Source organism: Aotus nancymaae, unplaced genomic scaffold (genome assembly GCF_030222135.1).
Source record: "Aotus nancymaae isolate 86718 unplaced genomic scaffold, 86718_ANA_hifiasm-v0.15.2.pri h1tg000053l, whole genome shotgun sequence".
In the NCBI taxonomy this organism is placed as follows: Eukaryota; Metazoa; Chordata; class Mammalia; order Primates; family Aotidae; genus Aotus; species Aotus nancymaae.
The window spans coordinates 9,636,545-9,651,645 of record NW_026988467.1 but is presented as its reverse complement, the minus strand read 5'-3'; the positions used below and the strand labels follow the sequence as shown (position 1 = coordinate 9,651,645).

The following is a 15,101-nucleotide window of genomic DNA, read 5'->3' as shown; positions in this document are numbered from 1 at the left end:
TCAGGGCTGGAATCGGGGCTCTGTTCTCATGATTTGCAATCCTGTTCTCCTGCCAAGGGGCCAAGCTGCTTCAAATACCCAAAGGGAACATCCAATAGGTTATTTTGATCATAGAGAGTTGAGTCAAGAAGGAACTGATCCTACAGTGACAGAGTAAATGAATGTGAACTGCTGCCACTTCAGCACAATACATCAGGATGATGCTCCATGCTACTTTGTCAGCTCTACCTCTGCCTTTTGGGAAAAAGAATAAAATCCCATGAATCTCTCTAAAACTTAAGAAAAATCTGCACTAGTATATTAGGCTTTAATAGAGTTTTAAAAAATCTGTCACCACACTGTGTTGTACTTATCATAAGTTATAAGAAGAGCCCAAGTCACAAATGAATTGCCTGGCCTGAAGGCGGTTCCCCCAAGAGCTACCTCCCTTGCCGAAATGATACCCAGAATTTCCTAGGAGGCTCAAAAGGCAACAGTTAAATTTCGGGAAGTAGGACAAATGGGAAGATGAAGTTTGGAATGAATGAGAAAAAGATCATTTATAATCTAGAGAATGTTCATTTTCAAAGGCCCAAGGCGTTACGATAATCCACAGCTATCTATATCATATTTTCATTATGCAGAAATCATGAAATAAAAGGTGCATGATGAAAGCAATGTTTTAAAGAGCCCATCATACTTAGCTAGAAATGAAAGAAATAGTTTTTCGTCTTAAACGCTTAGCCCAGAACTTTTTTTTTTTTTTTACAGGCATAGGGAACCCCAACCTACATAATAATACTATTGTGAGATTGTCCTGGCGGGAGTCAGACAGATTAGCCCTCGACAGTTCCAAGAGCCCCACTGAAAAGGAATCTGATTCTACAATTTAATACCCTTAAATAATACTGAACAGTGGACTGTCATGCGTCTGGAAAATATAACCATTTTTGAAGGATGCTTTCCAAAGCACGTAATGCTTTTAAAGCTGTTTATCAGAAGAGCTGGATGAGCCATGGTGGCCCGAAACAGTTTGTCAGCTGTTTCGGGGTCGCATGCCCCATCCTAATTTCCTTAGGCACTCCATCATTCTCGGTTGTCCTAGTCTCGGCAGACAACAGATGCCAATGTTTGGAGACATTCGCTACATAACTTTTACCCGACAAACCTGGCTCCAGGACAGATTTCCATGTCATGTGGGGCTTTTGGCTGAACTCTGCTCGAACCCAGAGGCATATCATTTACAGCAGACACTAACAATAGTTTGGGATCACCTGCTCTTCACAAGTGGGTTCAGAGCAAGTTCGTGGCCTCTGCACACCTTTTCCAGTGGGATTCCCATACACAAAGGCTCAGAACCCAGGAGAGTCCCTCCACCCCACAATTCAACCGGGTTTGGAGGCCTGAGTTTAAGTGTTCATTTTATGTGAAGAAAGAGAATGGGAAGAACAAAAACCCAGCAAAGCATATGAACTCCTAGTCCTAGCACTCTAGCAAGTGGTCAGCAAGAATCTGGGGACAGGGTTGAGTTTACATAAGAGCTGTGGACACAATCCCTGTTTCACTTTCACACAACATTCCAAAATTGGGGGAGAATATTGACACCAAACACCATTTCTTGAGCCCTATCTGCATGGCACATGCCAGACTGAATGCTTTACATGCATGATATAATTTAATCCATGTAACCACCCACCGAGGTAGGCATATGACTCAAAGGAATCTCATCTCAGAGAGATTAAGAGGGGAAGAACTTGCTCCAGGCCACAGCCAAGCAGCAGTCCAACGACTCAAACCCAGGGCCATGCGACTCCCCAGCAGGCCTGTTTGCCACTGCACTGCAGATGTGGGAACCAAACAGTGCTGCGGAGCCCCTTCTTGCTTTCTGCAAATGCGTGGTTTCTTTTCACACCAACTGTCACATTGCTCCTTCCTATTTTTTCAGAACTGGGGAAGAACCTGTGATTGTACGTTCTTTCCGCATCTTTTTCTGAAACAAGCGCTTCTCTTTGAAGAAAGACCTCTTGCCCTTAGAGTGTCGAGATAAGAAAAACTTTCAGCAACTTCCCTTGGAAACTACAAAATACCCATCAGCACCCAGGATCTAAGTACAGTCGCTCCCCAGCTGCTGGGCCCCTCTGAAAAGCTTTTATGGTTCAGTGAGGGGTGGTGACAGGGCCGTGTCACTACCGTAGGGTGTGCTATTTCTTTCATGTTCCTGGGATCTGACAAGAGCCTTCCACAACCTGTTTCTTTACAACACACAGAATGAGAGATTAAAGAGCAATACCAGACTCCAAGCAGGGGCTGGGACTGGCAACGGCTTCTTACCAGATGTATTCTCAATGTTTCAGGGAAGGAAGGGCCACAGACTGCCCAAGCAGACGCTGTGCAAAAGCTGCTGTGGTGACTAAATGAGATAATACATAGAACCAGGGCTGGACGGATATGGGTTTCACAGAACCACACTAATTCAGAGCCTCTAGTTGGAGGTAAAGCAGAAAGAACACCAAGGAAGGATACATAAACGAGTAAAAAGTCTGAATTACAGGACTTCTGATTAAACGTGACAGATCTAGTCCAGGTACCCCTCTAAAGGGAGAGCAAAGGGATACAAATGGCACCAATCCAAAAGGATAAAGAGAAGGTGCCAACAATACTTTAGAAGTTGAAAAGCAGATGGACACGTGGCGCTGAAATGTAGGCCTAAGGGGGTGGAAGCCACAAGGTAGGAAGCTAATTAGGATGGTGGTGCCCACTGCATTTCAGAAAGATGGAGGCAGCAAACAGCTCTGAAGGCCTGGGGCATAAAGGAGAAACAGGTAGGCCTAGAGTGAGGTGAAAACAGGAAGACTAGTTAAAAGGAGGCATGGGAAGCAGTTAGAGCTGCAGGTCGCCTCTCTCATCCCCGTTCAGCTTGCTCCTCTCAACAGGAGCCCAGAGTCAGCAGGTCCCCACTTGATCATTCCACAGTGAGGCCCCCTCAGCCTCAAACCAAGAGCTCCCAATTGGCTTTTTAGTGCCTCCTCTTTAAAGAGGAGTAGAACAGATAGTCAAGAATCACCAGACATCTGGGGACTGTCTCTATTCATGAAAGAAAAAGACCAAAACAAATAAATGGAAGAAAGAAACTCAGGACAGTACTCCTATAGACAAATAGCTTAGAGCAGATCTAGACAACAACTTGTCAGATGAGAGCAGAGGGCACTGAGGGAGAATTTAATTAGAAACCAATAAATTACGGGTCGGGCGCGGTGGCTCACGCCTGTAATCCCAGCACTTTGGGAGGCTGAGGCGGGTGGATCACGAGGTCAAGAGATCGAGACCATCCTGGTCAACATGGTGAAACCCCGTCTCTACTAAAAATACAAAAAATTAGCTGGGCATGGTGGCGCATGCCTGTAATCCCAGCTACTCAGGAGGATGAGGCAGGAGAATTGCCTGAACCCAGGAGGCGGAGGTTGCGGTGAGCCGAGATCATGCCACTGCACTCCAGCCTGGGTAACAAGAGTGAAACTCCATCTCAAAAAAAAAAAAAAAAAAGAAACCAATAAATTACTCAATGCATTTGTAAACATACAGAAGAGTGTGTGTGCATAAATTAGCAATAGGAAGATACAAACTTTTTTTTAAAAAAAGAAAAACGAGTTACTAAGCCCAGGGTAAAAAAAAATGTTGAAACTAAATAAGCATTTGAGAATAAATCACAATGTATATGTAGAAAACGAAGCAGACAATAATACCAAAAGAGCAGTTACTAACTCCAGGGAGAAAAAAACAAAGCACAACGTAAAAAGGAAACATCATCACAGTGACCTGGGTGGCTGGCTTCACTGGGAATACTATTTACACAGCCACAGTAATGTAAAAACGGAATACTAAGTTATTCAAAAAGGATCATATAACTATACTGATAAATGGGGAAAGGGAACATGTATATACAACAACATGAAGTGAAATGATGTCAAGAAACGGCAGTTTATTTATTTATGAAATATAAAGGTAAATACTTCCACATTGAAAAAACAGCCCAAAGTGTTGAAAGTGCTTGCCTCTGAGGGAGCAGGAATCAGGGAAAGGTAGGGCAGGCGATTATTGACTTTTGCTTTTAGACATTTAGAAAGACTTCAACTTTAAAAAAGTGAATACATATCTACTTTGATAAAATCTAATTTGAAAGATAAAAAAAATTTGTCAGAGCAAAATAATTCAGGTAAAAAATCTCAAGTTTTAAAACACTGTTGTTCTTTTTTTGGGGGAGCGGGGGAGACAGAGTCCTACTCTGTCACCCAGGCTGGAGTACAGTAGCACAATTTCAGCTCAATGCAACCTCTGACTCCCAGGTTCAAGTGATTCTCATGTCCAGTCTCCTGAGTAGCTGAGATTACAGGCGCCTACCACCATACCCAGCTAATTTCTGTATTTTTAGTAGAGATGGGGTTTCATCATGTTGGTTAGGCTAGTGTCGAACTCCTGGCCTCAAGTGATCTGTCTGCCTCAGCCTCCCAAAGTCCTGGGATTACAGGCATGAGCCACCATTCCTGGCCAACACCGTTCATATTAATTGCACGAAGGTACTAAATATTTATTAAATATATCTATGGTATAAAAAACTAAAAAATCATTAACTAATTTTATCAACAATTAGTAAAACTATAACAATTTGTTTTCAAAGAGTTGTGATAGACCTGGTCATGAGGGAAAAAAAATGCCTGTAATGACCCCCTTAAATACATACCATACACACAAATGCAATTTTATTGTTTTCAAGAATAAACAGTAAGTCAAATCACTAAAAAATGGGTACTTCAATAAAGCTACAGGAAACTTACTTTAATGAACATGTAAGAGTGATTTAAGAATATTAACACACAAACCAAACAGCTTGGTGACTCTTCAGAGCAGTTTGTCCTCAATTATTTAAACATCCCCAGTACTTAATACATATTAAATGCCTGAAATAGCCAGGCGAGGTGGCTCACACCTGTAATCCTAGCACTTTGGGAGGTTGAGGGCAGGTGGATCACCTGAGGTCAGGAGTTCAAGACCAGACCGGCCAACATGGCGAAACCCCGTCTCTACTAAAAATACAAAAATTAGCCAGGCATGGTGGTGGGTGCTTGTAATCCCAGCTACTCGAGAGGCTGAAGCAGGAGAATTGACTGAACCCGGCAGGCAGAGGTTGCAGTGAGCCGAGACTGTACCACTGCACTCCAGCCTGGGCGACAGAGTGAGACTCTATCTTAAAAAAAAAACAACAAAGAAACCTGAAATATAGTAGGAGCTCAAGACTTAATTAATACATTTCTATTGTCAACTTGCCTACACTTACTAAGTGATGGATCTGAGTACCACAAGATCAGAATTGGATTAACTGGGCCCTCAATAGTTCAAACAAAAATATAAACACACTTTGAGGTCTGCACCTTCTCACTAACGGATAGAAAAGCACTTCACATGTGGTAATTTGGCCTCTGACGCCTCAGGAGGTGGGCAGGTGCCAGATATTACCACTCTAACTGTGCTTCTGGGGTCAATCAGTAAAGTGTCGGGAACCGGTGAGCCCTGGCCTCTGTCCATCCTGGCATCACCCAGGGAGGTTACCATGGATTCTAGCCAGGATTCCTGTGACCCATACTCCTCATAACGAGAGGTGAGGTTTTGCTTTGTCTCCCCTTTGAAGTGTCCTGCAGTCCCTGGGATTTTATGATACAGTTTGGGTCACCCCTGCCATTATTGATGTTTGAAGTATGTTTGGGGATATCTGCTAGGAGTTATCTCTGGTGTTAACACAGAACAACTGCCTCATAAAAACTGCTTTCTACAGGGAGTTCAAAGGAGCTTATCCAAATATTGTGGGTTTATCCTACTCCACCAACTTTGCTAGGGGAGAAAGTTGAGGTTTTGGCAAGTGAATTCTGAAATAGATACACCTTCTCAAGTACCTCCAAGAGTCAGGGCAGTGCTAACACAACCAAGCAGCCTTTTGACAAGATCCTGCACTTGGAAGTAAGCTGCTCTACACTTACTATCCTGCTGAAATTAAAATTTATTGGGATGGTAGGTTAAGGTGAAGGACTAAATTAGGTAAATTATTGTAAGAGGTCTTTCTGATATGTGATAAAATCTTTCCAGTTGTTACTTCCAGAAACCCAGTAAAAGTCAGGAGCAAACCAGGAGGGCTGACAAGTGTTGGCAGGAAGCCAAAGGGAAGCATCACATTACAGCAGCTCCTATGGTTTAGTCTGAATTAGCCCACCATTGTCGGTATGTGCTACTCATCAGCAAGATGATGCATTATCAATTACCATATTTTCAAATAGAATAGCTTGTCAAAAAAATTAACCAGGTACATTTGTTGGCTGGTAGCGTGTATGCAGAGTCACAGAAGGTGAGGAGAGTGGGGAGAGTGGCACCTGCACATTTTCGCAAATCTCTTAAGTTTTGCTAAATGGAAACCACTATATTCTCTTATCTGTTTCTATAGCCAATCTGCTACAATATCACACACTGTGTAGCTTCTGGAAAACTCCACTGTACATTCATTTGAGAATACTATTGTAAAAATTGTTATATATGTAAATTCATATATAAGTATATGAATATATACAAATAGGTTTTGGGTTATGGATCTGGGGTTTCCCAGGGGGTCCCCAGACCACATTTTGAGACCCTCTGTTCTAAAAGAACCTGTACGTACAAATTCTCTCTGCTAATCAGAAATTGGTTTCCTCTATGTATTAAAGTGAATCCACTAAGGATATAGATAAGTAACATTATTAACTTAATTTGAATTATATAAGCCCAATATAACAATTTCTTTTTTTTGAGACAGGGTTTCACTCCCATCACCCAGGCTGGAGTGCACTGGCACAATCTTGTCTCACTGCAGCCTTGACCTCCCAGGCTTAAGCGATTCTCTTGCCTCAGCTTCTGGAGCTGGGACCACAGGCACGGGCCACCACATCCGGCTAATTTTTGTATTTTTTTTTGTAGAGACAGGGTTTCACTATGTTGCCCAGGCTGGCCTTGAACCTGTGAGCTAAAATGATCCACCTGCCCCAGCCTCCCAAAGTGCTGGGATTACAGGCCTGAGCCACCTGCGCTCAGCCTCTTTTAGAGTATATTGTGATCAGAATGCTTTACTAAGCCAATCTTACTTTCCCCCCATTTGACAAGCTAGTGAGAAATTTAGCAAGAAAATGTCTTTGAGAGGGAGTCTGGCAACACAGTACCAGGTAAACATAACAGGGCAAGAAAACCACGGATGAATTATAGCACCAAAACCTATCTTTCCTTCCCTCAGTGCTTACGAGCCATTATTTGTAATATAATACTGAGTCTTTAAGTCCCTGCTAGTCCATATGTCCTCGGTGTATCTCAGAATTATCTTATAGTCTAAAGCTCTCTGGCAGCAGGGGAGATGAACTCAGACCTGGGTCCTCTTGTTACAATTTTATCTTGGGCAAAGATGGATGATTCTGTAAGGGAAAACCATGAGAGACATGGGATAGTAATGAAAATCTAAAAATAAGTAAATCCAATGCCTTTACAGAGGAATTCCACAAATATAAATGGCTCTTCAACCTTCTCTAATGCACAAAATACAAATTTTTTCTCAAAAAGAAATATAGATATGTTTTATTTTTCTTGAAGTTCAAACCAAAAATCTCAAATGTCTATCTTATGTATATAATATTAGGTGTCACCTTAGAATTTTAAAAACAAATTCAGTGAACACAGAAGGGAAGGGACTACAGATATATAATGGCTACATTATTTAATTTTTAAATGGCATTACCCCAAATCAGAAAGTAATTACACTTTCCATTCATTTTCTTTGCATAAAGACCTGCTCGTTGAAATACAAGGACTGGACTTTGAAGAGATGTTGATTCAGATGTAAATTCAGTTAATTTTTTTTTTTTGAACTTTTAGAAGCAGGATTGTGTGGTTTCTATGAAGTCAGTCATCTCTGCATGCCAAAAATGGCAAAAATTAGATGCTTTCCTTTCTAGAAATGATTATAATGTACCATGACCAAAAAAGTGTTTTTTTTTCCTAACAGATAATCTTGCATAAAAATGACTCTTGGGATTTCAGAAATGGAAAGGCTTTTCTCAAACACGTGTGTGCATGAACACACACACTTTGCATTTTTTCCAACAATAGACCTGAGCTTTCTGTAAGTTATGTTATAATGAGAATGGCATCGTCTGGGGTCTTTGAGTGAAAGGGGAGTACAGTATTTAGAGTTCAGCAAGAGGGAAGAAGTCTGTCTCAGAAAATACAATTTCTCTGCTTATGTTCCTGTGAGAGGAAGTTTAACTTATAAGGCATGAGGACTGTTAAGATGTTTCTTTAAAATATCTGATCCTGGCTGGGTGCAGTGGCTCACACCTATAATCCCAACACCTTGGGAGGCCAAGGTGGGCGGATCCTGAGGTCAGGAGTTTGGGACCAGCCTGGCCAACATAATGAAACCCCATCTCTACTACAAGAACCCCACCTCTACACCAGAAGTAGCTAGGCGAGGTGGCGTGCACCTGTCATCCCAGCTACTCCGGATGCTGAGGCAGGAGAATTGCTTGAACTCGCAAGGCAGAGGATGTAGTGAGCTGAGATCCCACCACTGCACTCCAGCCTGGGCGATAGAGCAAGACTCCATCTTGAAAAAAATAAAAATAAAATAAAATATCTGATCCTACAATTTCATCAGCTTAATTTCAGAGCCAAGTGAGACATCCAATGTCGTCAACACAGATCTTAACGTTTCTTCTTCGGGGGTTGCTCACGTAGAGGAAGGAATGAGAAAATGACCCATTTACCTTCAAGCATTCTCTGGAAAGACCTGGTCTGGCAAGATCAGAGTGAGAATATATGGCTCTCATCTCACAAATATATAAGCAAGGGTGAGCAGAAGATAAAGGGGCTGTCACTACATCCACTGTATCCACTATATCCACTGGACAACAGAGAAGAGATTTGACAGTCCCTTCCCTTCAGCTGGATATAGCAATAATTTTTCAGTTTCACTGAAGTGTATTCCTTTTTCATGATGAAACTGACATGTTAACTAACACAATGGCTGTCCCAAGCAGCAGATGGTGACCAAGCCAAGACAGATATGCCCAAAGATCAGAACCAGAGCCTTAGGGTCAACAGGAACAAGTTCCAGCTTTTCACCATTATCACATACATGTCTCTATATCGATGCTACTACAGCATACAGGGCTCGTCTAGAAGAAGCGTGCTGGAACTTCCTAGATGAGCATGACGCAGTAGCCACAGGATGACATGTTAGATCTTTCTGAAATGTTAATTTTACTGGGTAGCAATTAAAGATATTTTCTTATTAAGCTAAACATGGAATAAAATATAAAACCATGTACAGTTTTAAGGAAGAGGAACTCTGAAATATTGGACCTGCTCTACTCCCAGATACATGGGATATCAGCCTACTCTCCTGCCTTGAATGGAATATTAGTGGAAAAAAAACCACTGGTATATCCTAATAAACATTTGAATCTTTACTCAATTTTTACCTTTAGGAGTTCACTAAAGGCTCATTTCAAGCCAATTCTGCTTGATGTGCTATGTGTAATAACAAGTATAAGATACGCCTGCTTTCAGAGCAGAGTAATTAGATGCAGTATTATCCAACTGTGATGAAAAAGTTAATGAAAGCATTTCCTAAGTTCTCTTTGCAGACTTTTTGCTGACTTGTCCAACCTGACACATTCAGGCTCCGGTGACCCAAGAGGGTCTTAGTGTTTTATCCTGGAAAGTCATGAGTAAGGCATGAACACTATTAACAAAAGGAGCCTTTCCTTAAGAAAACCCATTTCCATTTCACATCTAAGAGGTCATTCACAAGAAGTGTCTTAACAGATTTTGGGTGGTGCTTTGGGAGTGTTTTTACTGAAAAAGTCAAATATGCCCACCATAAATCTTTTCTGTGAAATCAACCAAAAAGTTTCTTTTCAATAGCTCTCAGAGCAAATGGAATTTACTTCTACGTGCACAATACAAGGGTCCTGGGATTCCAGAACATTATCAGTCCTGATGGCTATATTCTTAAACACTGATCTATCATTATCCTTCAAATTCCCCTTCCTCCTTATCTAACTTAAATAACAAGATAAGCTCCAACACTCCTGAGCTTTGCTAAATTAGTTTAAATATTTCAAGTTCTGCCAGCTTCTACTTCTCTCCCCGCTTTTGGGTCTTGACTTAAAAGGTGAAGAAATATTTTAGAGGAAACCTCAGGGCCCAGCTTCATAAATCTTCATCAGCTACTTCCCTAAAATGTCATGCACCCCATAGTCTGCAACAGATGGTATTTGGAGAAACAAACAAGCAAATACATGGTGCAGAGGCATACATTCCTTTCTTTTCTTTTCTTTCTTTTTTTCTGAGACAGAGCCTCATCCCGTCACCCAGGCTGGAGTGCAGTGGCGCCATCTCGGCTCACTGCAACCTCTGCCTCCCAGGTTCAAGCTATTCTCCTGCCTCAGCCTCCTGAGTAGCTGGGATTACAGGCACATGCCACCACGCCCAGCTAATTTTTTGTATTTTTAGTAGAGACAGGGTTTCACCATGCTGGCCAGGCTGGTCTTGAACTCCTGACCTCATGATCCTCCCGCCTCGGCCTCCTAAAGTGTTGGGATTACAGGCGTGAGCCACTGTGCCCGGCCATTCCTCTCTTTTCAAAGGAATTTTTGCCTTCTTTTGTGAAATGGCCGCTCCTGGGTCTCTGCAACTTTCTACTGAAGTGTCTTTTCAAATACTACCATCAGATGCCACCACATTTATGCAGTAGACTGGGGACTCTCACATAGCTTGGCACCCTGCTTGGGCCTGGTCTGTTTGAAGGGTAGTGGGCTCTTCACATGGCTTCAGTGGCACCTCAAGTGTGGCTGCAACTGTGCCATTTTCATAAACTTTACTTGGGAACAGACAAATCTGGCCCTATACACGTAGGCCAGAAGATGCAACCTGAGCCAGCAGAACGTTGCCTTGGAAAAGGTTTCTTATTTCAGTTCCAAACCACACATACTTGTATAGTGAACAAATGCAGCGGGGGATATTGGTCCACAACACTCATGCTGAGGCCAAAGGCTCTGCAGTCCTCCGCCCTCTTCTCTCCCCACCCCCACCTGCCTTCCCGAGAACTATTGGGTTGCCTGGAAATTTCAGAGGAAAGTTAGGTGGCTGTCGTTTTGGAATGCCGGCACACTCCGAGGAGAGGAACTTGGAAGTATTTTAATCTAAAAGAACATAAGGAGGGGGGTTCCCTATAAATAAAATCATGTTCAAATAAACACAAAAAAGGAGCCAATATTTCCTGTAAGGCCACTTTTCAGATGGATTACTGGAAGGAGTACTCTTTCACAGTTTTATGGCTTACTTTCCTATCATCTGCTTAAAATTTGGGTCTTTTAAAACATAGATGCTAAGATCTAAGCCTTTACTTGGATGAAATATTACAAAGGAAGCAGAAACTCTCATTCCAATTGCAGGCTGAGAGGCAGAACTCTTGGACTCTTGGGTTCTATTCCTGGCTTGGTCCCTGGGCTCAGGTCAACCCCCGGTCAGAATCTCACTTCTAATCCCTTCAAATCATTTGTTAGTCCCTGTTGTCTAAACAGTGGGGAAAAACCCTGAGTAACACCCCTGGATCCTGTTCAATCAACTGGGATGATTGGAGATGGTTATAACTCACTTCCAAGAAACCAGGGTGATTTATCCCTCGGTGATAATGTGAGAGCCGGTATGTTCCTAAGAGATACAGTGTCATCAGAACAAACTGGCACTGAAACATTTCTCCACCTGCAAGGATCTCTGCACTCCTTTAATATGACTTTAAAATAACAGCACCCAGCATTTTTATAGTTCTTTATAGCTTCAACATTAAAATAACTCTGGTTGGGCTTCAAACTCCTGAGAAGCAGAATAAACAGACAGATAAACTTATCTCCAATTTATAGATGAAAAAATGAAAACTGAGTCTTACATAGATGTCTTGACTTGACCAAGGGCCCAAAGTTAATAAGTAAGGAAGCTGGGACTCTGGCCTGTTGTTTTCCAGATCAAGTGTTCTCTTTTTTTCTTTGACAGGGTCTCACTGTTGCCCAGGTTGGAGTGTAGGGGCACAATCATAGCTCACTGCAGCCTCAACCTTCCAGGCTTAAGCAATCTTCTTCCCACCTCAGCCTCCCAAATAGGAAGGACCAGAGGTGCACACCACCATACCCAGCTTTTTTTTTTTTTTTTTTTAAGAGATGGGGTCTCATTATGTTGCCCAGGCTGGTCTCAAACCCCTGGGCTCAAGCGATCCTCCCACCTTGGCCTCCCAAAGTGCTGGATTACAGGTGTGAGCCACCATGCCCAGCCCAAGCGCTCTCTTCTCTCTAACGCATGGCTCCTCATGAATACTTCTGGACCTAGTCAAATGGACTGAAGGACACTGATGAAAGGGCTACTATTTATCTCTTCAGAACAATCTGTAATTTTAGCTTTTTCAGCACAATAAAGGACATTGATCTACTGATCCAAACATCTGCCCCAACTGCCTCTGGTAACTTCTGCCATGACTCTCCCACTACTGGCACCTCCAGGAATAGAGAAGAGATATGGAAGCTTAATCCCTCTCCTTTGAGGATATATGAAGACCAGACTGTGCCTCAATGATCACCGTAGCTTTTGTTTCTAGGAGAAATGAATGGTGAGGCAGATAGCTATCCCATGAAACTTGCAGTTAAACTTCATGGTTTTTTCTTTTTCTCTGCAGCCTACAAAGTTGGAACTTTCAGTTAAACTTCAATTAGGCTGCCCAATTACTGTTTGCTTTTGAGTCAAGCTGCACAACTTTTCTATATCCCGAGTGCCTCATCTATATGGAAATGTAAAACTTCATTGGGCTGAGATGAGGAATGACCAGTGCTGACAGTGAATGGCTCCCCAGTGCTTTCATTAGGGCATTGTCTCTGCTGCTAAGGTCCGGATAATGCTGAGGTGGCAGGCCAGAGGAACCAGACAGAGAAGAATGCAGTGCTGGCCAAGACGCTGAATCATGTCAGCGTGTAGGTAATAGTAAAGTAAATCTTGAGTCAGCAGGGAAGAAACTGTGGAATGCCATACCTTACACTAACTGACTCTGAAACATGTACAAGAGAAATCCAATGAGCACCCTCTCGCAGGCCCAGGCAGCATGGTGCGATGCAGTGGTGCCGGGCATAGGGTCAGGAGACAGGCTGGGTCTAAGTCGAGTTCTACCGTCTCTGACCAGCTGTGTGGCTGTGGATGAGCTCCATGACTTCTCTGGACTGTCTTGTCCTCTTTGTAAATGAAGTATGAAGATTAAACAGGATTCCATACGTGGAGGCACAAAGACAATGCCTGATACTTAATAAGTGATAAGTTCCTCCTTTTGGTATTGCACACACAGTAGTTCCCTTTAACCTGGAAGGTGATTCTCTCTTCACCTGGCCAACTCCTGCTTCACACTCCAGGCTTCATCTCAAACATTACTTCCCTAGAAAAGCCTGCCTTGACTCCCCTGATCACTAGGTTAGCCACGCTCCTCCTCCCCATCGCCTTCTCTGATCATGGTCTAGAGGTTACCCTGTAGGTCTCCTCTATGTCATTTGTCACAATTTCAGCAAGTTAAGTGTTTATATGATTGTTTTATGTTTGCTGCCCTGCTTGATTATAAGCTCTTTAAAACTAGGGACAGTTTTGGTTTCTGCTATTCCCAACCCTGAGTTCATAGGCAATTTTCAATCACTATTTACTGACAGGGAATGAATAAATGATGGCTATGTACTAGCTGACACAAAATCAAACTTCCACTGAACAACTCACAAAAATGACAAGAACGCCTTTCTTTCTGCACCTTGGCTATATTACTTGTGCTCCTAAAAAGAATGAAAAACTTCATCAAGACTTTCAAGATGATAATGTATAAAATTCAACCCATTTCTTTCTTGTCAACATGATTAAACGTCACAGTACAAAATAATCTTTAAAAAATGTATCACATATACCTTGAACCCTTTTTATCAATCAATCCCTCAGCTATTTTGACATTTGAAGAATACGGATACTTCTCTGGGAATTCTTAGGCGTCTTCGGCTTTACACTTCATTTAGTCTTATTATCTTAACAAATACTGGAGGTAGACTTCTTGGGCTTCGAGCAGAGATGGAAAAACTAACTGCAAATACTTTTGAAACCTCCTCACTGCCTGCCCCTCCCCACAACTTCATAAATACTTCAAAATAGACTCAAAGATTGTTTTAGTTTTGTATCTGAGAATAGAATGTAACTTAACTAAAGTCAACCATACAGAGTTTACTCAGCTGCTTCCAGATGGAAGACATTCTGGCACAACACACTGCCTGGCCCTAGTCCACAATCTGAGCATTTCCCCTACTGCAGTAATGTGTCTTCAGTAAGTTTTCCTGGTGACAGACAAATGGATTCACTTCAATTGGGGACAATTTCACTTCACATCCTATTTGAGGGAGTGATAGGGTGTGGGCGTGGGCCAGGCCCTAGGCATTCTAAAAGGGTGTACTAATTCACTGAAGGAAAATCTATTATTGAGCAAAATCCTTCTGGGCTTAAGTTGAGTCTAGCTTGGCTGAGCCCTTAACATTCATTATACCCTTTGTTGATAAGAATCCCCAATTAGTCACTCTGGAAAAGGGAGGCTAAAATAGGCCATTCAAACAACTAGCTACATTAAAGTGGTTGGGTTCTGTGGGGTTTGGAACCATATGGGCTGTCCTTGATTTCCAGTCTCAACTGGTATCAAGGGCAGACAGCAATCGCACAGCAGAACTGCCGACTTGCTGGGGGATCGGGGGTGGCACTTTTCTTTATGAGGTTGAGGCTGGCACTTTCAAGCGAAAGGAAGATGAAGAAGGAACAGACCCATGTGGTAAACTGCAACTGCAAGGATTCTAGAACTATACCACAGGGTGCAGGAGGAAGAACTGACAATCTGACAGTTTTCTTCATGGGCATGTAGGGATCCAGTTGGCTTGGTGAACAGAAGAAGCTTCTAACAATTTAATCCTATTTCTGACCTCTCTAGTGCAGAACAACAACATAAT

The 15,101-nt window shown here is 42.4% G+C and overlaps 1 protein-coding gene across 7 annotated transcripts in view; it reads right to left on the bottom strand.

Annotated features, from left to right (window-relative positions):
* The window catches only part of VPS13D (vacuolar protein sorting 13 homolog D), a 286,887-nt gene that overhangs the window by 43,335 nt on the left and 228,451 nt on the right, over positions 1-15,101 (bottom strand). The window lies entirely within an intron of this gene.